Source organism: Chironomus tepperi, unplaced genomic scaffold, assembly GCF_022539635.2.
Source record: "Chironomus tepperi strain 1889 unplaced genomic scaffold, CSIRO-AGI_Ctep_v1 contig_486, whole genome shotgun sequence".
NCBI classification, from domain to species: Eukaryota; Metazoa; Arthropoda; class Insecta; order Diptera; family Chironomidae; genus Chironomus; species Chironomus tepperi.
The window spans coordinates 68,518-95,642 of NW_027226608.1; the positions used below are offsets into that span (position 1 = coordinate 68,518).

The window sequence follows — 27,125 nt, forward strand, 5'->3', positions numbered from 1 at the left end:
TTAGAAAAATGAAGCTTTTTTTATTATTTAATCAGATTGAAATCAATCATAGTTAATGCATATGGAGGATTAGAAGACTTATTTGGATACTAGTCGGGATATTGAAGTTTAGGTGGGGATGGACTGTCTTAATATGATGAAATTCTATGCAGTCGCTATGAGAAATTATTAAGATGTTCAATTTTCCTTAACTGACAATCCTTGCATGTCCGAGTTTTATAGAAAATAAACCAAATTCTTATAAAAAACGATGTCAACAAAAGTAATGATTTTTACTAAGAATTGAGGGACTGATCTATTATTACATTGCAGAATAACAATGGAATTCTGAGGAATCCCATAGCCTTAGTCAGATTTAACATCTCCTTTCCCTCCTTTCTAGCTTTACACTCCTCTAATTGCTATTAACTTTCTTGCAATGTACTTCCTTTCCTTTAGACTTCTTGGACTTTTGGAGAGCAGATTCCAAAAGTACAAAAAGTTGACTCCATAATAGATGTCCTGTCACTTCTGCTTTTACCATCCTCAATGTACGTGTTCATACCACTTGTAGAGAACATTCGGAAATTTCGTAATTCTTAGAACAGTGCTGCACATTTCATTGCTTGTGTGAAAACTTAGTGGTAATGGTGGCACACGGTAGACGATTCTTGAGATTTCCAAAAAAACTTGTCGACACAAGTGTTTGATATCTGTGAAAAAATGTGATAAAAATCTTTGACTTATGAAAAAAAAGGAAATTTTTTTATTAAAATTCTAAATTAATAAAATGCATAGATTAACAATTACAAAACACTTATGAAAGTTACTAAGTATCCTTAACCGGTAAGAAAGCGAAATTTGAACAGAGAAAGAAAACGACTAGCACAAACTAACCGACTAATCAATCGAAATCTAACATCAATCTGGCGGTCCTCTGACCAAGTGTCATATTTTTGATCTTTTAAATATTTTGTACCGTTTGAAGAAGAAGCTAAAAATTAAAAAAAAAAATTAGAGCCACTATAGTAAATAAAAAGCTTCTAATTTTTAAAAGGATGATAATTTGTGAGAATTTTAAAATATTATAAAAATTTTGCTTTTCATCATGTTTCTAGAAATATGAGGAAAGACTTAAATTCACAAAAAAAGATTATAATCAGAAATAAATCACTAAAGAAAAATTTGAAATTTAGAAAAAAAAAAGCTCCAAATTACCATTTCAAACCATCTAAAAATCCAAAAGTTCCATCCATAACATCTTCATCCCCATAAAACTCCATCAAATCTCAAACAATTCAGCTTTAACCCCATCCAAAAAAGCATTAGAAAAACAGCTTTATTTTCTCTCTCAAAACAAACCCAAAAAAACTTTAAGAATTTAAAGTCAAATCCCTTTCGTCCTTCAGACAACTTCAAAAAAAGCTCGAAGCACTGAAAAAAAAAACTAGAACAAAAAAAAAAAAGAAAATTTCTTCAAGAATTTTTCACACAAAAAAAAAAAATTTTTTTGAAGCACGCGGAAATTGTCTTGCAACTTTTTTGCCTCTCAGAGAGCGAAAAATTGAGAATTTCTTATTAATCCACCTCGTGTTATGCTGCATGCTGGTATGTGTGTTGTCTCAAAACATGCATAGCTTCACTTCTTACAGCACAAGCAGCAAAAAATGACGATTTTTGATGATTGCAATGAGAAATAAAAATTTTGAGAGAATTGAGAGCATAAAAAAAGCCGAAGAATGTATGCAGTCGTGGTGGAATGAGACGATGAGAGTCAATTCGGATTTCCAATCAACATCGTCGTCGTCTCCGTCGTCGGTAAACTTTTTTTTTGTGTGCAAAACCCTCACTTTTTATTCTAGTTGTTTGTTGTTGTTGTATTTTGTGTTGGATATAAAGAAAATTTTCTTTTTTTTTTCAATATTTTAGTTCTTTTTTTTATGTATTTCATAATCAATGAGAATCAGTTAATTTTTAAAATTCGTTGCATGCAGAATGCTCTTGATGGGGCTCTCTCGTCGAGTCTCAATTTCTTTCTTGTGTTGCGTTGTGTGAAGGAAGAGAAATAATGAAAAAAAAAGTATTTTTTTTTGTGTTTTGTTTGTTATTTGATAGTTGATACTCGATGCATGCAAATCTACCGTGAAGAATTTTTTTGTATTTTTTATGATTTTTTTGATTTGTTGATCAAGATGAGATGAAAATTTTAGTAGTTTTTTTTGGTTGAGAATCGCGATCGGGTGACTTTTTTTGATGGAATTAATTATTGTTAATTCTAATCAAATTTTGGAAATAATTTTGGGAATTTTCTTTTCATTAAATTTAAACATTTTAAACGATTTGTTGTTAAATAAAAAATTAGGGATGTTTAACAAAAGATGTCAAATTTGTTACTTACTTCCTTGATAAAAGCGCATGAGGAACCATTGTCGTATTTATAGTTCGTCAGTAAGCAGGAACTATCTCTAAATAACTTCTGCCAGTTTCAAATTCCCAGAATTGGTTTGAAACACAGTCAAATAAATATCCACAAACTTAAATTTTAGAAGCATTTACGATTAGTTCCTAATGATCCACTGTGATTAGTATGACGCTAATTTAGCGTTAGAACGGATTTCAGTTCTTGAATAAAACGGCTAGTTTCAAACAATTAGCTTAATATGCTGATTCAATTTAAAGCTAGTGGATATCATGTACCCAAATTTTCTAACTTGATCGTGCAATCAACTTAAAATATTGTATGGAATATCAAGCAAGAAGTATTTAAGGCTTTTAAGAGAATTAAAAACTGCTGACTCAAAAAATTTCTGGTTACCGTCTTGATTTTTCGACTAAGTTTGATGCAACTAAAATCGTATAAAAAATGCGAACAAATTTTAAAAATCCTTTTAATTTTCTAAAAATTGCCATTTACTTTCACATGATTGGGAGGTCTGATTCACGCGAGGTCTGATGATTTAAAATTGATCCATGTAGAATTTTTGTGAATAATTTCTTATCTCCTTTTTTATTTAAAAAATTATTTGTCACATATTAATTTTGAATTTGTAATAGAACTAGAAGTGTAAATTTGATGTATTATGTTCTTTTTTGACAAAAAGCTGATAACCTCAGTCATAAAAAATCTCACATCAAATTAGCACGTTCATTAAAATATATTTCACCACTTTTTGTAAAATTAAATATGAATAATTGTGAATAATGTATTATAAGGAACAATAGGAGCTTCTCAAAGAAAGTGTATAAACATGTCGTATCAAATAATTATTTGCGGGATTGTTCTATCACTTATAAAAATAATACACAAGACTAAGGTTGTGAATCGGGTTTGAATAAGTGATCCTTAGGTGCAAAAGAAGAACTCCGTCTCCAAAACTTCAGGTTCGTTAGAAATAATGTTGTGACACACCAAATTTATCCTAAATAGATGGCTAACTGTGTCAGGGTGGAATTTTTTTTTATAATAAACTTTAACATTCAAAGTTTAATTTGAGACTGCCGTCAAAAAAATGAAGGATATTAATCAATAGTTTACGAAACTTATTCTAACCAGAACTAGAAGTCGACTCGTATTTTTTTTTTTTTTTTTTCAAAAAGTCCACTCAAGTTGACTCAAATTCATGTTAAATTTGAGTTGACTATGAGCTCTGATCCTAATACATAGCATTGGGAATCAATCCAAGACTAAAGTGATCTTTGTATTGTGTTCATGCAGAGTATTTATTCAAGAACGGCACAGAAATAGGGTCAGGATTAGTCTAAAATGACACAGTTCAAATTGATCTCAATCTAAATCTGAATACAACTCACGGCATACAGCTCATAGCCTTTCCAGATAAATTTAACCACAGGTTTTCCACGACTCATGTAGGGCATAGTCAGGGCATAGGGCATAGTCAGGAAGGGGCCTTTATTAATACGGACTCGCTAATAACTAGAAAATTGTATGTAAATCAACGAAATAAATCCGTAAATCGTTCAAATCTTAACTCTAATTTGGTGTCAGATTTGATTTGTAAATTTCAAAATCACGGCAAACTTTTGACTAATTTTGGATCGATTGACTAATTTTTTTGCAATTTGAGATAAAATAAGCTCAAGATTTTACATTAACTGCAGTCGTAAATTTAGAAAACCGCTTGAAAAATAGAAAAATTCCAATAAAACAATTGAAAATAACTCCAAATAAAGCAGATCAACTCAAAATAACTTTACATAAAATCCAAAAAAAGTCCAAGAAAAAGTTAAAAAAACATCAAAATCAGCACCAAAATAAAAAGAATAAAAAAGCAAAAAAATGACAAAAGAATCGAAACAAAAAGCAGCAGCAGCAGCAAAAAGCAAACAAGGAAAGAAAAGCTCAGGGTGCTATTGGGTGGCTGGGTGGTCTAAAGGGGTGGCAAAATTGTGTGGGGTAAAATGAAAAAGAAGAAGCACCAACCAACCGACCGACCAGCTCACATTAAAATAAAAGAAGCAAGAATAATTTTTTTTTATATTTTTTTGAGAGAAAATGCACACAGAAAATTATTATCGTCATCATCAAGCAAGCAGCAAGGCAAGGCAGGCACACACACACGCATATATAGTCACAAATACAGTCACACAATAATGCTGAGAGAGGCGCCCCCCTTTTTTACTGATTTTAAATAATTATAAAATTTTATACACAGCTCATACAATAAAATATAACAACAACAACAAGAAAGAACAAGAAGAAGAAAAAGGAACAAAAAAATTTATATTCTCTGCTGCCTGCTTGGCCTGCCATTGAGAAAAAAAAAAAATATTTTTATATATACATGTTGTGTGTATGGGCGAGAAAAAGGAAAAATAAATTGTGAAGATAGTGCAGTTCATTATTTACGTTTGAGGCGCGCAGATCGTAATAAGGAAGGAACCGACTCTTTTTTTTTTGATATTAAAAAAAAACGAAATTAATTTTTACAGTTCGGAAAATTTGAAAAAAAGGTGGAAAAAATGTTAATTTTTTGAAGAGTTTTTAGGAATTTTGAAGAATTTTTAACTTGGATTTTGGGACTTTTTGTGATAATTTCTTAAAATTTTTGTGGATGTTTTTGAGAATTCTTAAGGAGTTTTTGAAGAAAAAGTGAAATTTTTTTGATTATGATTTAAATGTTTGAAATTAAATTTTTAATTAGAATTTATTTTTTTTTTTAATATCTCAAGTGATTTTGTGGAATTTTTTGATTTGTTAAATTAATTTTAACTTTTTATAAATTTAAATTTTATAAAATTGAAAACAAAATTTTTTTTTAAATTTTTGAAAGTTTTAAATATTTTAAAAATCAAATAAATTTTTAAAATTTTAAAAATCTGAAAAATCTAAAAAAATTTAAATTTTAAAAAAGGTTCAAAAATGTAAAGTTTAGAAAAAATCTAAAACTGGATAACATATCATAATTAAAAGTGTATTTAAATTAAAAGAACATACAAATATTATAATTAAATTAATTTGTATATTTAAAAAAATTAAAAATTTTTAAAATCTAAATTTCAAAAAAAATATAATTCAAAATGTGTTTAAATAAAAAATAATAAAATTAATTCAATTTAAAAAATTTTAAAATTGAAAATATTATTTAAAATTGAAAAAGAAATGAATTTTTATGAATTAGAATATTTATTATGTTCTTTTAATTTTAATACAAATACATAAGTTTCAATTTGGATTTTAAAATTCTTGAAGATTGGGAAATTCAAACATATTTTCTAATTATTAATTAGAACTACTTAAATTAATTAGTTAGTTAGTAACTAATTAAAACCAATCAAAAAAGATTCTCATCTCACAATTCTCTCTTCATTTAAAATTCTATTAAACTTCTATTCTATTAAATAAATTTAAAATGTTCTTAATTCTATTTAAAAATAAAAAATTCTTCAAATTAGATTTAATTTCAAATTAATAATTAAAATTCAAAAAAGTTCAAAAATTTAAAATCTCAAATTTCTTTCATTACAGTGACTTAAAATTGAAATTAAAATGTGTGAAATAAAAAACATTTTCCAAAACTGAATGACTCAAAAAATAAACAAGTGTGGATAAAAAGTAGCGTGCAAACACGTGGTTATACACAAAAAAAAAATATGAGAGAGAAAAAGAAGTGATCCAAAAAATGTTCAACAATGCACAAAAATGAGAAACAGTGAAAATAACTAAACGTTGAAAATTGAAGTGTTGAGAATTTTGAAATGATAAAAAGAGTTGAAAAGTGATTTGAAATTTGACATATTTGAAATTAGAGAACTTGAAAAAGTATTGAAAATTTATCGAGAATTCAAATTTTGAAGTAAATTTTAAAAAATTGAAAAATTTTAAAGATGAATCTTTGGTGAAAATAAATTGAAGAATTGACAAAAACTCGTTGAAAATGAAAGAAAATAGTGAACTTAAATTGAAAAACTGATAAGAAAAAATTGAAAATTCATGGAAAACAGTGAAATAAACAATTTAAAAAACTGGACATAAATATAATAAATTGATACAAAAATCAAGGAACTCCACAAAATTAATTTAATATTCTATTTAGATATCTAACTAAAGTGTAAAATTTCAACAATTAATATCAAAGAAACTAATCAGTGATTTGAAGAAATAACTAAGAACAGATTTATTGAAGAACAGAAGTAAAGAAAAGAAGTAAATTGATGGAAAAATGATAAAAATTAATTAACTAAAACAATTATAAAAAAAGGAATTTTTGGATAACAAATCAAAAATTTGAACAGAAAAAGGAAATTGAAAAAATAATTCAATTTCAAAAAAGTTAATTAAAAAAGTAAAAAAAAACTACAATTTAAAAAATATTAGAAATCAAATTTTAAAATTTGAATATATTCAAAAGAAAAAAAAATATTTGAAATTAAAAATTTTGAAAAGTTGAACGATAAAATCCAAAAAAGTGATTTAGAATTTTAAAATTATTTAAAAACTCATGAAAAAAGAATTTATAAAATTCAAAATTGATATGTGTTAATAATGCAACTAATTGACAATTCAGTGAACAAAAGTTGAAGACAATTCAAAGGATTTCAATCAAAAAAACTACCGGCAAAATTTCAGTGAAAAAGTGAAAATTTCAAATTAATAAAATTCATAAAAAACAAAAAAATTCCATCGAAAAACCCAAAAGAAAAGTCCACAAAAAAGATATTAAAAGACTTAAAATAAATAAAAAAAAAGTTCAAAAATAAAGACACATTTAAAAAAAATTAAGCAAAATTAATCACAGCGACAAGCCAACAACAACAACAACAAAAAACAGCCGAAAAATATAAAATAAAAAAATTATCCAAAAATAAATTAAGTCTCATAAAAATCATAATAAGAGCGATCGAGAAAAGAAAAAAAAAGACAAAAAAAAAGTGAAATTTTGGATCATCACAAAAATAGACAACCTCAACTCGTGTCGTCGTCCACGCAATCAGAGGAAAATCTGAAAAATTCTTCATGTGAAAAACAAGAAAAATTTCCCTTTGGAAAAAAAAAGGAAAAAAAAAATTTGTCGTGTAAGTGTCAAAATCATTTTTCTAACGGATTATAAAATTAGCGGCATGGAATTTTTTTTGGTTTGGTTTTATGAGAAATTTTTGTGATTTATTTTAGTTTTGGGAATTTTTAGAGATTTATGTAAGAAATTTTGAATTTTTTTGGATGATTTTCTAATTTTTTGAATAATTTTCTAAATTTTTTGAATGCTTTTTTATTGGTTTTTTGATGTTTTAAAATTAATTTAATTACTGTCAATATTTAAAATTCAAATTAATAATTTAAATTGTTTTAAAATTTATACTTAAATTGCATGAAAACTTTGACTTATTTTACTAATTTTTAATTCAATTTTAAAATTAAAAAATTAATTTTTCAACATTTTGGTTTTTAAAAATTGTTTAAAAATATTTTCAAATTTGCCCTGTTCTCCCTATTATAGCAAAAATCGTATAAATCCTAACTTTTTTGAATTTTATTCAAATTAAAAATCATTAAAAATTCGTTAAAGTTGACAAAATTAAATTTTTTTATTAAATTTTTTTTAAATTTTTTCTCAAAATTTTTTAAAACATTTTAATAATTTTTTAAAGTTTTAAATTCCAATTTTTTCATATTTCTCAAATAATTTAACATAGTTTTCCTTCCCTATTCTCCTACTTAATAATATTACACATAATAATATAAGCATTTTCTCAAAAGGGCCCGGTCACTTATTAAGTAACAGTTTTTGATGCCCAGATTCGGTCTAAAGGATTGTATTATTAATTTGTTGCGGCTTAAACAGTTTTTTAGCCTAGAACCTATACAACCGCTTTATAAAACGTCCCATAATTCACGCACAGAAGATCAGTAGAGTCTAATCATCATCAAACAATCAGAATAATTTAGGCTTCAAAAGGATAGACACCTCAAATATCCAATTCTTCACGTTACACAACTACCAAACAGACCCTCCAAAAAATGTATTCGAAGAGATCATAATTTACAGCGATAATCATCATTATGTTGTTGACTCTTTTTATGTTCTCTTTTATGTTTTTTGTCTGACACTTAAAATGAATGAAAATGAGTAAAAAAAAATTGAAAATTGAGAATGAGTGTGAAAAGGTTGTGAAAAATTATGATCGCGGTGAATGTGTGAATATGAATGGGAAAATCATTTTTGGGGGTTTAAATACTGTGTAATTGTGGGGATTTTTATTGATTCTTATTATATCAAATGAATGGAGGAATCCTTGAAGTTTTGGCAATTATCAATCTCATTTGAATGAACATAATCGTTTGATGTATCCAAAATTCTGATTCAAGGACGGTGTGGCTCTAAATTGATGCCGGATTCAGCTAAGAACAACAACATAGTCACGTCTTTCTGATGTCAAATCTTGCATCAATTAATTCAGACTCTAACTTGTTATAACTTGGTAATTTTAAAACCTGATTCTATCTTGTCTCACGATTTAAGACCTTTTAAACTAGTCCAAAAGGAACACGACTTAAAAATGGCTAAAAATGTGGTTCTAGATCAGCGTAAGTCGTACGCTAGATTAACACCGGTCTAGGTCACATTTTTTGCCTTTTTTACACCTTATGTCTTTTGAGCTAGCTCAAGTGACTCAACGCTTCATATAAGTACCATTTGAAATCCCAGGTGGAATAGGGGATCAACTCAAGTGATAACATTTGACTCTGTTCTCAATTTTATGTCATTTATGTCAATTTTACTACAATTTTTCACATTTTTTGTCACTTTTGTCACATTTGTGACTTGTCATCTGAGTTGTCAGGCATAGTCAGAAGTATTTTGACAAGGCAAGGAGGTAGTAGCATATTTTAGCAAGAAATATTGGAATTTTGAAAGCAATTTGAAGTATTTTCTTCAAAAAATGTGATTATTGACCCCCAAACTCATCCTCATCCTCTAAATACGTTCTAATACCTCATCATTCCCAAGAGTTTACTTAGCAGTCCACTGAAACTCTTCATACGAATCTCATTAACTACATTGTGTCCCCCAGTATCATTTAATGTGTAGCTTTACATCCTCCATTCATCACAGTCGACTGCTACTTTAGTCCCAAAGAGCTCCATCATCTTAAAATTCAATGTCAATCACCTCAACCCTCCTTACCTCCCCTTCCCCCCACCCTCAGAAAAAAGGATTCATCAAAAAAAACTTCATCCATTTCATCCTCAATAGCACACACTAAATGAAAATGTTTGTTGATCCAAAAGGCAGCAAGCAGCAACAAACTTTTTTTTTATTTCCTTCCTCAAAAGAAGAAATTTTTTGTGAATTTTTTTATATTTTTTTCACACATTTTTGTGTGTGCCTGCCTGTCGGTGTGAGAAAAAAAAAAAAAAAAAACAGAAAGAAAGACGAGCACGCGACGACGACAATGTTGACGTAGGTCTTGTTTTACTATAAAATTTGCTGCTGCTGCTTCTTTTCCTTTATATTTTTTTGAAAAAAAAGGCGTCACGTTTTTTGTTGCGATGTCTCGTGACGTCACTTTAAAGTTATTTTTTTGGTGCTTTCTATGCTTGTCATGGACACTTTATGCCAGTTCCTTTGTGTGACTCATTTGATTGGGGATTGGCTTGTTATGGGTGATTATTTTGAGAGAAGCCATAGAGTCTGTTTTAAGTCTGAATTGACTTTTAATGCTTCAATTTACTTATGCTCACTTGATGGTGTTGGGGATTGCTATTGAGTAGTGCTGTGAAGGCTTGATTGGGGATTGAGATTGGGTTAAGGTAGAAACATTGGAACTTGAAGGAATTTTTGTGATTTTTTGAAGGTTAAATTCATCGTTGGTATTGATTTTGTGACTTTTTTGAGTAAATTTGGATAAAAGTGACACAAAAGTCGTATACTACGCGCTACTATTGACCATTGTTGCAAAATTGACACTGAAATAGTATTTTGTGTGCACATATTGATTACAATCTGATGATTGATACAAATGTCGTGTGCTTTGTTCGGGTTTTGACCATTTTATTTGAGAATGTGACTCAAGACTCGTGTACTGCACTCGATTTTTGAAGACATTTTAAATTTTGACACTGGAATTGTACGTTGTGAGCGGTTTTTCATTATTATTTTCATAAAAAACACAAAAATGGTGTACAGAGTGTTACTATTGACCAAAGTTTGAGGATGGAAGCAAATCCGTATATTTTATGCATATTTTGACCAAATTCCGAAAATCGACACAAAAGACGTATGCTGTGTGCGTTTTTTGACCATTTTTTAGAACAACAGACACAAGATTGTGTGTACAACGCTCCACTTCCGACCAAATCCTAAAGATTGGGACAAAATTCGTGTAATCTGAGCGATTATTGACCAAATTTCAATTAGAAGCCACAAAAACTGTGCACTGGTTGCGAGTTTGAATCAAATTTACAACAAAGACTTCCAAGTTGTGTGTTCCAAGAAATTATTAAGCACATTTAAAGATTTACACAAAAAGTACAACTTTTTACCAAATTTCCTCAAAATATCTCAAAAACCGTTTCCAATTTTGTCCATATTTTGAAAATTGAACTCAATAGTCGTGTAATTCGTACGTATATTGATCACATTTTGAAGATTGACACAGCACTCGTTCTCTGCATGCGATTATTCATCAAACGTGGAAGATTGACACACTAACCATACAATGCATACGACTTTGAACCTCAAGATCAATCATCATTTTATTATAACAACAACCTCAACATCCTCATAATGCTTCATATACGCATTAATTCCGTAACAGCAACAAAAAAACACAAAAAAAAGAACTAAAAAGTTCAATAAATTTTTTGCCCTCGTGCCGGTGGTCTCGTTCCTTGTTCTTCTTCGCTTCATTCATTTTACATCACCATACTGCTGATCTTAATCTAATCTTAGTCAGTTCCTTCTCTCTCTTATGTGCTGCATACATCCCACTCACAAAATTCTTTTGGTCATTTTTTTCTCTTTTTTTGCTCGTTCCTTCTTCATGCTTCATTAAGAAATCATTTTGGTTCTTCTTGCTGTTGCTTGCTTGTTGTTGTTGTTGCTTGATTTCTACTTTCTGCTGCATTTCTTCCCTTTTTTTTTACTTCAATTTCAATCCTCCGTTAAGAGCATAATTGTGTTTATATCGATCGATTATGCATAAAAATGAACTTAAATGTGAATAATTTTTGGTTTTTTAATGTGTGGAGTTCCTTGTGGGGAGTTTTGGGGGTTTTTTGGATGGTCCAACGGGAAATTAGCAGATGTAGCCTTTGTGGCCAGGCACAGAATCCTATTAAACCGCATTATTGACGACCTTCGATTGACAGTGGTTCAATAGCCACTAATAGGCTTAGGGTTGATAATGACTAGAACTGAAGCTGTGTCCATGACTATATAATCAGAGCTACGATCAATCATGTCCATAACAGTGACTTGGGTTGGGTATGTATGACTGGAATTGATGATAGACTTCAAGTGGGGTCCATACTGACATAAATATTGCATATTCTGACCAAAATCGTGTGTTCTGCATGACTTTGGATACTTTTATTGAATAATGTACAAGAATGGTGCGTTGTATGCGATTATTGACTCATTTTTAAATCATTGCATTGAATTCGTGCTAACTCTGGCGAAATAGTGAAAAAGTAGTTTGCGGCATACGACTTTTGATCAAAATTTAATAAATTTCACAATAGTCGTACATTGCGTGCGGTTTTAAGCCAAATTTTGACAAAAATTTCCAAATTCATAGCCGGGCTACGATTTTAAACCAAATTCCGTCAAAATTGTATCCAATTCCATTTCAGAGTCTCCCCAAATTCCTGACAAAATCGTCCTATCCTCAAAAAAATTCCAATTTTATTTTTTCCCCGTCCGTTTTTTAACGAATTTGTTGTGTGCACTGAATTTCTCGATACTTTTTCCACTTCTTACTGTAATTAACACTAAAATGAATATTTTTTTTTTCACTTCTTTTTCTGCTAATTTGAAATTCATGTTTTTTTTCAGTTCTGTTCTGTTCTGTTCTGCCTTACTTTGGCTTCAACATTTCATTTTCATTTTAATGAATTTGATCGATTTTAAGGCTGTTAATGCTGCATATTCTTGGTAATTTTTATGCAGTTCCTTGTATTGGAAGTATGTAGCTGATTATGGAGGTTTTTAATGAGATTCGGTGGATTTTTGGGGTTTGCAGTCGTGGGTGGGATGCGATTTATGGGTAGGAGTATGAATTATGGTCATAAATCGCACGCAATACACGACTATTGTGTTAATTTTTCAAATTTGGTCAAAAATCGTGTACAGCATACGATTATTGATTGAATTTGTAAAAATATGGTTTAAAATCGTACACAGCATACGGTTATTGAGTCAGTTTTTAAAAATTGAGTTAAAAAAGGTCAAAAACCGCACAAAATACACGACTTTTGTGTCTTTATGTGAAATTTAGTCAAGAATCGCACAGAAAACATGACTTTTGACCATTTTTTGCAATATTTTATTAAATTCCATCATTAAAGCCATTCTAGACTCCCTAATGCCCTCCCAGACTTAACCTGATACCCACATTGACCCTCATAGACCTCCCGACCGACCGACAGACATCCAGTCATCAACCAGACATGAACCATTTCAGCCTCAATTTCATTTCCAGTCTTTGACAATTTCTTTCCTCATTCCTCCAATTCCTTCCAATTCAACATCATTACAGCAATAACTCAATATATATATATATATATATATATATATATATATAATTTAATTTAATTAGAGCAACCATATGCAGAAAATTTAAAAAATGAGAAAGTACAAAGATAGTCGATCCAATATGCTCAAGAACTCGTTGGCGCATGAAGCAACAACAACAACAACAACAAATGGCAATTAATCGCAAGATTTAAATCAATTAGTAGCTCATTCAGGTCTCAAGAGCTCAAATTACTCGCATTCGATATGATTAACGTTAATTTTCATAATTTTCACTCTATGTGATTCATACTTTTTTGTGTGCTGTGTCGCTTAGTCTCGTTCATTTCTATTTCTATTGTTTTTTCAGTTCAGTTCCACAATCTAATTCGAATTGGCAATAAATTTAAAATGCATTTTTTTTCATACCTGAATATTTATCCATGTGTGCATTAATTAGTCATAATGTGATTTTATATTAAGGAATTGGATAGACGCTAGACGCTTGGGTGGGACACAATGTTACGTTAAAAAAGGCATGAATTGAGCTACGTAAACGTAGAACGTAAACGTAGAACGTAAACGTAGAACGTAAACGTAGAACGTAAACGTAGAACGTAAACGTAGAACGTAAACGTAGAACGTAAACGTAGAACGTAAACGTAGAACGTAAACGTAGAACGTAAACGTAGAACGTAAACGTAGAACGTAAACGTAGAACGTAAACGTAGAACGTAAACGTAGAACGTAAACGCAGAACGTAAACGTAGAACGTAAACGTAGAACGTAAACGTAGAACGTAAACGTAGAACGTAAACGTAGAACGTAAACGTAGAACGTAAACGTAGAACGTAAACGTAGAACGTAAACGTAGAACGTAAACGTAGAACGTAAACGTAGAACGTAAACGTAGAACGTAAACGTAGAACGTAAACGTAGAACGTAAACGTAGAACGTAAACGTAGAACGTAAACGTAGAACGTAAAACGTAAACGTAGAACGTAAACGTAGAACGTAGAACGTAGAACGTAAACGTAGAACGTAAACGTAGAACGTAAACGTAGAACGTAAACGTAGAACGTAAACGTAGAACGTAAACGTAGAACGTAAACGTAGAACGTAAACGTAGAACGTAAACGTAGAACGTAAAACGTAAACGTAGAACGTAAACGTAGAACGTAGAACGTAGAACGTAGAACGTAGAACGTAAACGTAGAACGTAAACGTAGTACGTAAACGTAAACGTAGAACGTAGAACGTAAACGTAAGACTTATACGTAAGCGTAGAACGTAAGACGTAACCTCAATTTTTAATTGAACTTTACCTAAATTTTACGTAACCTCAACATCCACAACAAAAACATTTTCTCAATCAATAATTCAAAAATTTAACGCTACTGACTTTCCAATACTTGTGCATTGCTGCTGCTTGTTTGCTTTATAAATAAAAATGCAATAAATTGAACTGCAAACATTGTAAAAAAAAATCCACTAATGGATTTAGCTGTGAAAATAAAAAAAAGATATTAAAATTATTATAAATGTTTAGCATTATTAATTATGATAATGAGCTTCGAACATGAATTTAGCTTAGATTATTAATATTTTTTTTTTTTATTATTGGATAAATGCAAAGTAATATGTTAATGAGATTTGATCATTAGCAGATAATGTAGGTGAAAATGAGGCTTGATTTAGTGTAATTTACTTTGTAGTTTTTAGTTACGTAAAATCATTCCAGTTACGTAAGATGTAAACTTTCAATGATACGTAAAATGTAAACTTTCCAGTTACGTAAAATGTAAACTTTCCAGTTACGTAAAACAAAATTCAATTCTCAATTTTTCCCTAACCAAATTCCATGACGTCACCCAGTTCCCTCACGTACATCACGCATCAATCTCCAATAGAACAAAAAGCCATACAGCAGCCATGAATTGCGCTCCACATTCAAGACCTCATTAATTAATTTCAATTAATTCATTAAACTAATTAAGATCATTTTTATTTTTGTATTTCCATATTTTGCTGTGCCTGACTTGATCAGGCAGAACAGCACTGAAAATGAGGCTTGGAATGACTCGAAATTAATTAAATGATGAGCAAAATTCAGAAATTATTGTGCTTAATTATTGACAATTTTGAAGTTAATTTTTGTCAATTTTTCCATCCATCCCCCAGTGACGTCACCCTCAACTTTTAACCTACAATTGCAAAAAACTAACAAACAAATTTCAAGTCATTAGCCACAACAACGAATACAAAAAAATGCCCTTAATTTTCCCTCATTAATGACCATAAAGCCAGCAACAATAATCAAGCAACGTCCAAACGAATCATGACATGCCGCATGTCGATTACTCACACCAGTAATCGCTTACAAACTAGCTTACTTCATAGACTTTTTTTTATTGTGGATTCTAATTTTTAGAGTAGTTTTTGGGTCTTGTTCAATTTTGTCGGACTGTCAGAATTTTGATAGTTTTGCTAATTTGAAAAATACGCTTTATGGTACAATATTCGATTACTTTCTTACTTGTTTTGGATCTGTGTTCATCCGACTGATTGAAAATTCAATAAATATCTACAAAAAATGCGCTTTATAACCGAAATTTGGAGAAAAGTGCGCCTTATGAACCAACCATCGAGGTTTTTCTTACTTGTCTTCTCCATTCGTGTCGATGTGTCCAATTATTAATCCATTTGCTAGCTCCAAAATTGTCCTTTATGATTCAACCTTCGAGAAAATGCGCTTTATGACCCAACGTTCAAGATCTTTATTACTTGCATTTCAATCTTGTCCATCTGTAGAACTGGTCTTCGGCTTATCTATCGGCTTATTTGTTCATTTGCGTCCGTCTGCCCGACTGGTAGTTCATAGACTAGCCTCAAAAATGCGCCTTTTGAACCATTTTTGAAGGTCTTTTTTACTTGTTTTCCATTCGTGTCCGCTTGTCCGACTGTTAAATTAAAGATTTCTTTGCCAATTTAATTTCCATTTTGTCTGACAATTCATCCATTTTCAAACCCCAGAAATGCGCCTTATACCCCAAACTCTTCAAATGCCTTTCTTACTTGTTCTGCTTTACATTTGAAACAAATGATTTGTAAATCAATTGAGTGTAATTTAAAATTTGCATGCATTTTTTTTATTCCTTCTTTTTCCTCTCATTCTCATTTTCTCTATCTTTCCATCTCACTCACCCATTTTACATTCGTTAATTAGAACTTATATCGATATTTATACTTTATACTTTATACTTATTCACATATTACATGTAATATGTAAAGGAATAACTTTTTTTTTTGTGATATTAAATGCACATTCGTGTTGCCTGATTGGCGAGGTGTTGGCTATTTATAATGGGAACAAAAAGTTAGTTTAGTCAGGCAATGTGTATAGGAACAGCTACACATGGGAGGCATAATGACGTAAAGCTGTTAATGATGAATGTAGAATTTTTACATATTTTTTTTATTTCAATTTTTCCGGTTGATTTGAGGTGAATTGAAGTTAATGCTAGATGGATGTTGGGTATGGGGACAGTTAGAAAATGGTGGAATTTAATGATTTCCAGTTACGTAATTTTCAATATTCCAGTTACGTAAAATCTAACTTTCAATTTACGTAAGACGTAAGACGTAATGACGTAATGACGTAATGACGTAATGACGTAAGACGTAGACGTAAGACGTTGACGTAAGACGTAGACGTAAGACGTAGACGTAAGACGTAGACGTAAGACGTAAGACGTAAGACGTAAGACGTAAAACGTAGACGTAGACGTAGACGTAGACGTAGACGTAAGACGTAAGACGTAAGACGTAAGACGTAAGACGTAATGACGTAAGACGTAATGACGTAAGACGTAATGACGTAAGACGTAATGACGTAAGACGTAGACGTAAGACGTAGACGTAAGACGTAGACGTAAGACGTAGACGTAAGACGTAGACGTAAGACGTAGACGTAAGACGTAGACGTAAGACGTAGACGTAAGACGTAGACTTAAGACGTAGACGTAAGACGTAGACGTAACCTTCCAAAATACGTAAGACGTAACCTAAAATTCAATTTCAGGCTTTTAAAAAATAAATGCATTTTTTTGACAAATTGCTCTGCTAAGCTCTGATTTACACCCAATCATACAACTTCCAATACTTCTCATATCCTCATTTAATTCATGTTTATTTCAATTCCCATTGCTTGATATGCTCATGTTCATTATTGACGTCTTCATCTGCCACATGCGACATTTCCGTGATATAAAAAATATAGAAAATTTTTTTAATTAATTTGTAGCATAAATTGCTGCTTATGGATGAGAAATTGAAAGAAGTTTGTGGCAGTTATGACTGAAGTTAACCAGAAATTGATCATAATCATCGACTTAATTTCTGACGAAAATGCCCAAATTTAAACCAATTTAATTTCATCAGCAAAAACACAATTGATGCCATATGGTCGAGGAACAAGCACAGCACAAATTATAAGTAGATGTGAAGTATTCGTCATAAGAAGTTTTGAGCGAGCCCATAAAATTATAAAAATTAATTACAGTTAATTAAGCGAATCAAATGAGAAATATAGAATGGGTGAATGAGACACAATATCACCAAAAACGGTTGCTTTTGTTTGTTTAAAATGACTTAATTTCGTTCTTATTTTGTGTGATTAGTTGGAGGTTCCAAAAGGGAGAATTTAAAAATTTGAATTAATTTTTGAGGTTACGTCTTACGTAATTTTGAAGGTTACGTCTACGTCATTAAGTCTACGTCTCTACGTCTACGTCTCTACGTCTACGTCTCTACGTCTACGTCTCTACGTCTACGTCTCTACGTCTACGTCTCTACGTCTACGTCTCTACGTCTACGTCTCTACGTCTACGTCTCTACGTCTACGTCTCTACGTCTACGTCTCTACGTCTACGTCTCTACGTCTACGTCTCTACGTCTACGTCTCTACGTCTACGTCTCTCCGTCTACGTCTCTACGTCTACGTCATTACGTCTACGTCATTACGTCTACGTCATTACGTCTACGTCATTACGTCTACGTCATTACGTCTACGTCATTACGTCTACGTCATTACGTCTACGTCATTACGTCTACGTCATTACGTCTACGTCATTACGTCTACGTCTTTACGTCTACGTCATTACGTCTACGTCTTTACATCTACGTCATTACGTCTTAAGTTTTACGTCATGAAATTTAAATTTTTACGTAACCTAAAAAACCGAATTTTTCAATTAAAAATTCCAATAAATTCCCACAAAATTCCCACAAGTCCACGTCTTATTCTTGAATAAAAAAATATAAAATTATCTTTCAATGTTCTCTAAATTGTTCTAATTACGATTCAAGGATTTTTCCATTAGACATAATTAAAGCAAATAAACAGAAATTAAATGAAATGAAAAAAAAAAGAAATTTTTTCTGTATTTAAAACAAATTATACAAACACAATTAAATATTGGAGAATATAAGATATTGTGACTGGATGTGTTTGTGACAAATGTAGGAGAAGAAAATTAAATGTTCATATATTATAATTTCATTATTTTTTTAAATTCATTTTTTTTTTTCATTTTTTATTATTGAAGATTGTGTACAAATTAATGACGATGATGAGGAGCAGAGATGGGCGAGGTGGAAAAAAAATTTATGAATTTTTTAAATAATTTAAAATTAAAATTTTTTGAAGATTTTATTGAAATTTTAAACAAAAAAATTTCAAAAATTTAAAAAATGATTACAAAAAATTCGAAAATACGAAAAAATTTAAAAATTTGAGAAAATTTCAGAAATTTGAAAATTTGAAGTCTAAAAAATTAAAAAATAAAAAAATATAAAAATATAAAAAATTTAATTAATTGAAAAAATATGATATCTTTTGAAAATTTGAAATTTATATGTTTAAAAATAGAAAATGGAAAGTGAAATTCAAAATTTTGAAAAAAAAAATATATAATCTAAAAATTGAAAAATTCAGAAATTAAAAGTTAAAAATTTCAAATTTTCAATTTTTTAATTTTATTTTAAAACATTTTTTTTTTAACTTTCAAATTTTTTTCAATTTTTTCTTAAATTTTTTAAAAATTTTTTTAATTTTTTCGATTTTTTTGATTTTTTTTAAAAAATTTTACCAAAATTTCTCCGAATTTTTCAAAACTTTTCCAAATTTTTTAAAATTTTACAATTTTTTAAATTTTTGAATTTTTTAATCTTTTTTCCAATTTTTAATTTTCATTAAAAATTCAAAATATCAAAATTTTCCCAAAAAACCCCACATCATTGCCCAGCCCCCAATACCCCAACCTCCCAATTGGACAAAATACACAAAAAAATTATCAATTTTTTCTTAATTTTATTCTCATTTGATTAATTTATTTGACACATTTCTTCTCTTCTCATTTTTTGCATGCGTCACAGTCATCATCGTTGATCTTAATGGATATAAAAGATACAAAAAAAATGAATAAAAGATTTTATGAATAATTTGGAATATCACACATAATGTGAGTGAAATTTTGCTGCTTTAAATCTGTTTTAATTGCTGACTAAACTTAACAAGATTCGGGGAAGTAAAAAATTGTGTTGGGGATAGTTTGGAGGTTAGGTGACAATTAGGTGGGGTAAAGAGGGGAGGTGATTTAGGGCTTAATACGAAAATTTGATTTTTTGATCCATTTCTGTCTTTTTGTGACAAAATCTCAACATCATCCCCCTTTTTGAGCCATTCATAATAAGTCAACGAACTTCCAGGTGGATTTGGGCTTTGCTCTTTTGTTACTGAGTCCAAATTGTTGTTCATTTTGGTTATTTCAAAGCATTACGATAGGCTTAGGGAATGAGTCTGTAAACCTTATTTTTACCGTTCCTTAACTCCTGAATATTCCCTAATTTCTAACCTCAAAATTGATTTTTTCCCAATTTTTCTTCCAATTCAGCCTCATAAATCCAGCAAGACAGCCTTAGACAATATTCAACTTTCGAATTAAGTCACCAATTTGTTCAATTTCTTTCAATTTCCCGTCGTGTAACTCCAAAGCAGTCTTAACATTCATATAACTCGAGTCTAGACTAATCACGCTACATAAATGTCTATATTTATTTTATTTGTAACTTTCTTGTCTCTGACTAAACACCTGAAAAATTTCCACATTCGAAATTGTCTTGTTGAAGTTTTTTTTTTGACAAATTTATTAAGTCACAAGTCGTGGAATTTTTACTTTAAATTGTCTAAAAATAAGATTTATTGGCTGATTTTATGTTGAGTTGTGTGTTGAATTAGCTGTTTTAGTTTGTGATTATTAGGCATGAGCAGCATGAGTCGGTTAAACGATCCCGAATTTTTGGTCAATTTTTCAGTAAATTTAGAACAATTTTGATGATTTTTTGAGCAATTTTGGATCAAATTTGACCATTTTTAGTCAAATTTTAATGAATTTTGGTGAGTTTTGTGTCATTTTTGATCAGTTTTACAGCTTCAAATCCAACCCTGTCTCCTTATTCCACAGCTTTCCTTACTTACATTCCAATTGCACTTCATGACCTCCCACATCCATCACCCAAATCCCCCTCAATCCCTCTCAAATTCCAAAATCACCAATTCTCACCAAATTCACCACCCCCAGCCTCATTTCAACAATCCTCAAAATCCTCATTCCCAATTTTATAATCAGATTCCAAATTTCATCTCCAAAAATCTTCACTTTCTCAACTTGAATTGAATTAAATTTTTTTCCCACTCACTTCCAGTTCCTCATTTTTTGGAGGCACAAACAGCAACATTCAATTAAATACTCATTGAGTTCTCAACTCGATTCTGTTAATTAGTTTTATTCCAATTTCTTCGTCTTCTTTTCCTCAACTCGACTCTTAATATTGTTGTTGTTGTTGTGCCTGTCTTGTGTGTTGTTGTTGTTGTTGCTGGATGTACTGGATGATTTGCAAGGCATCTGATTAATGTGGTAATAAGAGACAATTTAATGAAATGAAGAAGTGATGAGGATGGGAAAGGAAGGGAATGGGAAATGAGGTGAATTCTGACGGAGAGATGGGGTCATGGGTAGGGGGTATGGCAATTTTGCAATTTTTGACCAAATTTTGAGCAATTTTTTAAGCAATTTTGACCAATTTTTTGAGCAATTTTGAGCAGTTTTTGAGCAATTTTTTGAGCAATTTTGAGCAACTTTTTGAACAATTCTGAGCAATTTTTAATATTTCATCAATAATTTACATCAAGAGCTTATTCATGTATTCAAGAGAATGAGGGAAGCTTGGGGGATCTAGAGTCAAACCCCACCCCACCCCTTTTTCCCTCTTGACTACCTAAATATGCCCCTAATTCAAATTATTGATCAAAATTGCTCAAAAATTGACACAAAATTCATCAATTTTCTAATTCATCAATCTCATACCCTTGACCAACCCCCCAAACCCAACTTAACATTGACTCCCCCACTTTGAAAAAATCCTTCTAAATTATCTAATAAATCACCAACATTCAAGCAGTTCTGCGCCCTTGCTGTAGAGAAATTAACAAACAACGGTTTGAACAAGTCTACATAATTTGCATTTTAAATGCAGTTTTTTTTTTTTTTTTTTTGAGATCTTGAACTGAACTTACTTTGTTGCTGTTGCATTAATATGCGGAACAAGAAAGTATTTTGCATTTTGCTTGTTGTTGTTGTTGTTATTGCTGACTGCTGTATGCTTAATGTGAAAAATAATTAAGAATAAGAAATATTAATATCAATGTGATCAATGTGAGATGTGAATAGAGGCAATGAGATTATGTTGATTATTATCTTGTTGTGTGTATTGGGTGTGGGGAACTGAGGGGAGGGGGGATCATAATTGAGGTAGAATTTGTGATGAAATACCGTTTAGAATTGATGAAATTGATGATTTTAGCAGTTGTAGTGTCAATATAATTCATAATATGTTCGAAATATTCTATCCTAACTGGGTAGACAGGGCTATATTAGGGTACTCTCTATTCTACCTCTATTTTGGCACTAGAGTACCTAGGAATGAGTAATACAGCCTTCTAGCTTCAGAATTCGCCCGGATTTAAACCAAATCTGTTACTAACTCACTTCTTACTCTTGCTGCTTATTAAGTTGATTATTCGGTCCAAAATCCAGCACTAGGCTAGTATAACTGTAAAATGTTGCCTCAGGCTGCGGAACTCTTGTACGGTAACCTAGACCAGCGTGACAAGAACCTGATGACAGATTTGGCTTAAATACGGCCTAGTATTGGACTAGGATCAATTTCTGGAATACCTTATTGTACCCAAACCTAGATACACTTTTAGAAAGCATACGGTGAAGAAATGGTTGAAGATCCGTTACCAGATCGACTTGGCTCTGGTCTGATGTCGAATTTGAATCAAATCAGGTAGTTAGTCAGCATTGTATTTGATATTGGTGTTAATCAGCGATAGATTGGATCTCTGATGGATTCTAAAGGATGTTTTGAACCTCAATAGAATTGTAAGACTAGGGTGGTATGTAATCAACCCAGACAGCATAGCTAAGCCACTTGACGACCTTTATGTTGCCATATTGAATCGACAAAATGACATAAAGGCTCCTAATTGTCATAAATTTGACATTTAATACAGTGTCCAACTTAAGTAAGGCAGAAAGCAAGAGTATATTCAAAATGGGGAGAATTGAGTGGGTCCCAGGGTCCCAAGCTCCATCCCTGGACCATCATCAGCCTCAAACACCTCACTTTTCCAATTCCTCATTTTTTGCGTGTGCCAAGAATTTATATTTTATTTCATTTTGTCTTAATTTCCTTCACCCCGCAATTTAATTTTGGACATTTTTTTATGATTATTTTAATCTTATGTGCGTCATCATCAGCACACAGAAAATTGCCTATTTAATGCTACGTGCCATTCGTGGTGGAGCTCATTAATTATAAATTATAAATATCCAATGTTGAATTATTTCGTCTCACGACGCTGGTCCTCACATACAGGCACACATAAGCACAAATGAGATGATTTTCGTCTTATTTTAAAAAAATGAAAATGAAAATTTTTAATGTGGAAAAATGAAGGAAAAATTATCACACGATGATGTGGATCTTGATGACTTGTTTTGTTACATTTGTGTGGATCATGATTAACAACAGATTGTATTATTGTGGCAAATTAAGTGGATAGGTCGATTAATTGATCCAAAATTTTTTCGGTTTTCTAGCTTATCCGAAATATACTCCGTAACACAGACTCAGCAGAGCTATTCTATGGTATATATGCCCGAAAACACGTCAAAAAAGCCGTCTGGATCGTAATCAGGTCAGAATCGAATTAGGGAGAGTAAGGTAGAGTAAAGACGGCTAGGATAGGATAGTATATTACCATTCTTTAGCTCCGTAGTCTGGGGAATCATGCCAGAATCATTCCGACCTGGTGTCCAATTTTGTATCGATTAACTGACTTGTTCTATACGGATTAGTTGAGTCTTTTGCTCAATTTATGAGTTTTTTTTGGACACTCAGCTTTAGTTTCTTAAAATGGAGTTTAAAACCATATCGAACAGAGTTAACATTCCCTGAATATCCAACTCTAAAACTACAAAGAACATTCAGACTAAGGTCATTTATAAGCTCTAACTTACTCATTCATTCTCATAGACTCTCCTTAATTTTCATTTAATTTTTCATCCCCTCCATATTATGATTGCATACAATTTAGTTCGGTCGATTCTTTCCTTTCTGTTTCTTGTTTTAGTGATTCTATCAAAATTATACAGCACTGCTTAATATGTATATAATTATGTAATTTTTTATTATTCATAATTTCGGATTTGTGGATGTGACTGGAATTGGAAGAATTTGTGGATCGGCCAATTTTAGAGGCTGATTGAAAGCCTGACAGATGGTAGCTTGGGCTCCAAGTTGGAGCATGGTTCCAGTAATTAAGGATGTATGAGGACTTTAGATTTATGGTTTAAGGCCAGGCTGAGAAACTCCATGCAAATACCGCCGATACAGCCTAGTGACTCAGTCTGGGTCTAAAGTGGTAAGGATTAAAAGCAGTGATGGACAACCTGTGTGCCGTGGCATAATAGTAAGCTGTCAAAAGTTGTTGAAAATGTCATTAACCATATGTCGTGCCTAGTTTCGAACGAGGCTTACCATCAAGGTTGGGCTGAGAAAACTAAAAGATTGTCCAGCACTGACTTTCAAGAAATTGTATGGTTTTTGCCTCTGTGACAACCTGGCCTGTTTTTCAACTTTGGTCGTTTGCATGACAGGCTTAAACCAAGATTGTGCCGTGGCACACAGGTTGAAAATCACTGGATTTAATCCAAAAAATGATCAAAATTCTAACAAATGACTGAAAATAATTTAAAATATCATCAGTAAAACTAGTTCCGTTCAGTTCCGTTCAGTTCCACACCCAAAAAAAAATTGTTCCTTCTTTTTCTTTAATTTTCCACAACATTTTTTGGATATAAATGCTAACAAATTATTACGAGACATTTTTTATTATACTTAATTATTGTTGCATTAATGAGCTATGTTTAGGGCAATAATTATCAGCCCCTAATTATGCTGTGTGACTGTGGCTGTTTGTGCCTCACATTTTTTTCGGTGTAGTTTGAGGGTTGAAACTTTTTTTTTGTGTAATTTTTGTTTCGCACGAATTTCAGAATGATGTTAAATTGTATGGGGAATTTACAGCAATAATTATGAATTAGACAAAATATTACTTTGGGGTTAATTATGTGATGATTGTTGTTGCTGTTGCTGTTGACCTTTTTGTACATTTTTAAACGTGTACAAATGTGGTCTGAATTGTGTTTTGGATGTGGTGAAAAATTGGTAAATTTAACCTCAAAAATTGGCAACATAACCTCAAAATTGATAAAACTAACCTAACTTCAAAGTCGGTTCATTTAACCTCAAAAACTGGTCATATTGTTCTCAAAATTGGTTGGATTAAGTTCAAAATGTGGTTGAATTAACCTCGCTTAACCTCAAAATTGTGCATCATAACCTCAAAATTGGGCAACGCAACCTCAAAATTGAGCAACTCAACGTGCATTCAAAAAAATTTACAGTTCTGAGATTGAGTTGCTCAATTTTGAGATTAAGTTGCTCAATTTTGAGGTTGAGTTGCTCAATTTAGAGGTTAAATTGCTCAATTTTGAGGTTGAGTTGCTCAATTTTGAGGTTAAGTTGCTCAATTTTGAGGTTAAGTTGCTCAATTTTGATGTTAAATTGCTCAGTTTTCTCAGCCTAACCTCTAACTTTTCCCAGTTCCTACTAATACCTCCCCTTTATAAAAATGCAATCAATTTTTCGTCCTCATCTTTAAAAATTAATTGAAGAATAAAATTAAAAATTCAAAAAATATTCCCTCCAAAAAAATTATATTATTTATTTGATGATTCATCAATTTAAATTCAGAATTGAGAAAATAAAACAAAAAGCATCAAGGCAGGGGTTTAATTAGAATGACATAAAAAAAGTATGCAACAGAGGCACAAAAAAAGCGGGAAAAAAATGTTATAATTAGGGGACGACGTAATGAGCTCGACATACAGACACAGACACAGCATAGAGCATACAGCACATACAGCACAGCCAGTATAATGAGAAAGACAAAAAAGGGTTCAAATACACATAATAAATAAAGTTCGTGTTGCTGTTGCTGTTGATGATTCAATCGATGACGATCGGCCCTTCCACATATATACACAATTTATGGACGATTTTGCAGTTGGTGAAGGAATTAAAAAATCGATATGGATATAAGAAGGGTGGATATAAATAATATAAAAAAAAGTGCGAGAAGTTCCACTCGGTCATCAACATTGAATTGAATATTTTGTATGGACTTGAAATGGCAAATGAAACGATTTAAATTGAAGGTTATGTCGATTGTGGAAACATTTGTGAAGATTTGGGAACATAACCTCAAAATTGAGCAACTCAACCTCAAAATTGAGCAACTCAACCTCAAAATTGAGCAACTCAACCTCAAAATTGAGCAATTCAACCTCAAAATTGAGCAATTTAACCTCAAAATTGAGCAACTCAACCTCAAAACTGAGCAACTTAGTCTAAAAATTGAGCAACTTAGCTTCAAAATTGAGCAAATGAACCCCAAAATTGAGCAATTCAATTCCAAAACAGAGCAACCTAACCTCAAAATTCAACCTTCATAACCTCAAAAAGTCAGCACAGCCAGAGTCTAACTCACCCAAAAACCCTTCCTAAGGAACAAATTTACATTTCATAAAATAAAAAAACGCAAAATAAAAATTATAAACATATTAGCGAAAAAAAAAAAGCAGTAATAAGAATAATAGCATAAAAAATAATAACATGCTGGTCTATCCCTCATTCCCTGCATTGCTGCTTCTCCCTCTTGTTTTACTTCTTCATTCTGTGAATCGCTGTGCAACTCATTTACTTCACATTACACATATCGAGCATATAAAGTATTTTCATTTAAATCCATCAAATTGAACTCTTTTTGAATGGATTTTTTTCGGGTTTGAATGGTGCAAAATGTGCAAAATGTTGAAATTATTGACAGGGTTGGAGAATCTAAAAGGCCAAATTTTGAGGTTAAGTTGCTCAGTTTTGAGATTGAGTTGCTCAAATTTTAAACTGAGTTGCTCAAATTGAGGAATTTTAAAGTTAAGTTGCTCAGTTTGTAGAATGAGTTGCTAAGTTTTGAGTTGCTCAGTTTTGAGTTGCTCAATTCTGAGTTTGAGTTGCTTATCAAATTAAATGAATTCAAAATTATTCCTTAATTCAATCTTTAATTCCCTCAATTCCAACCCTGACAATTCCTAACTACTTAAAAAAATCATAATCGAAGAAGTCATTTCAGGAAATTATGAATAAAAAAAAGTCAATTTTTCGTAAAATGATGAAATTGAATTTTTGATTTGATTTTTAACTTGA

At 31.1% G+C, this 27,125-nt stretch overlaps 1 protein-coding gene across 3 annotated transcripts in view; it reads left to right on the forward strand.

Moving 5' to 3' along the window:
* Positions 1–6,896: 6,896 nt before the first annotated feature.
* Positions 6,897–27,125, forward strand: part of pdm3 (pou domain motif 3) — a 73,743-nt gene continuing 53,514 nt past the window's right edge. For 2 of the 3 annotated variants that reach the window (XM_070652283.1, XM_070652285.1), the window contains exon 1: positions 6,897–7,512. The gene's annotated coding sequence lies outside the window, so the exon portion shown is untranslated. Of the gene's footprint in view, positions 7,513–19,599; positions 19,694–27,125 lie in introns of those variants that run through there. The other variant, XM_070652284.1, reaches the window with a different exon arrangement.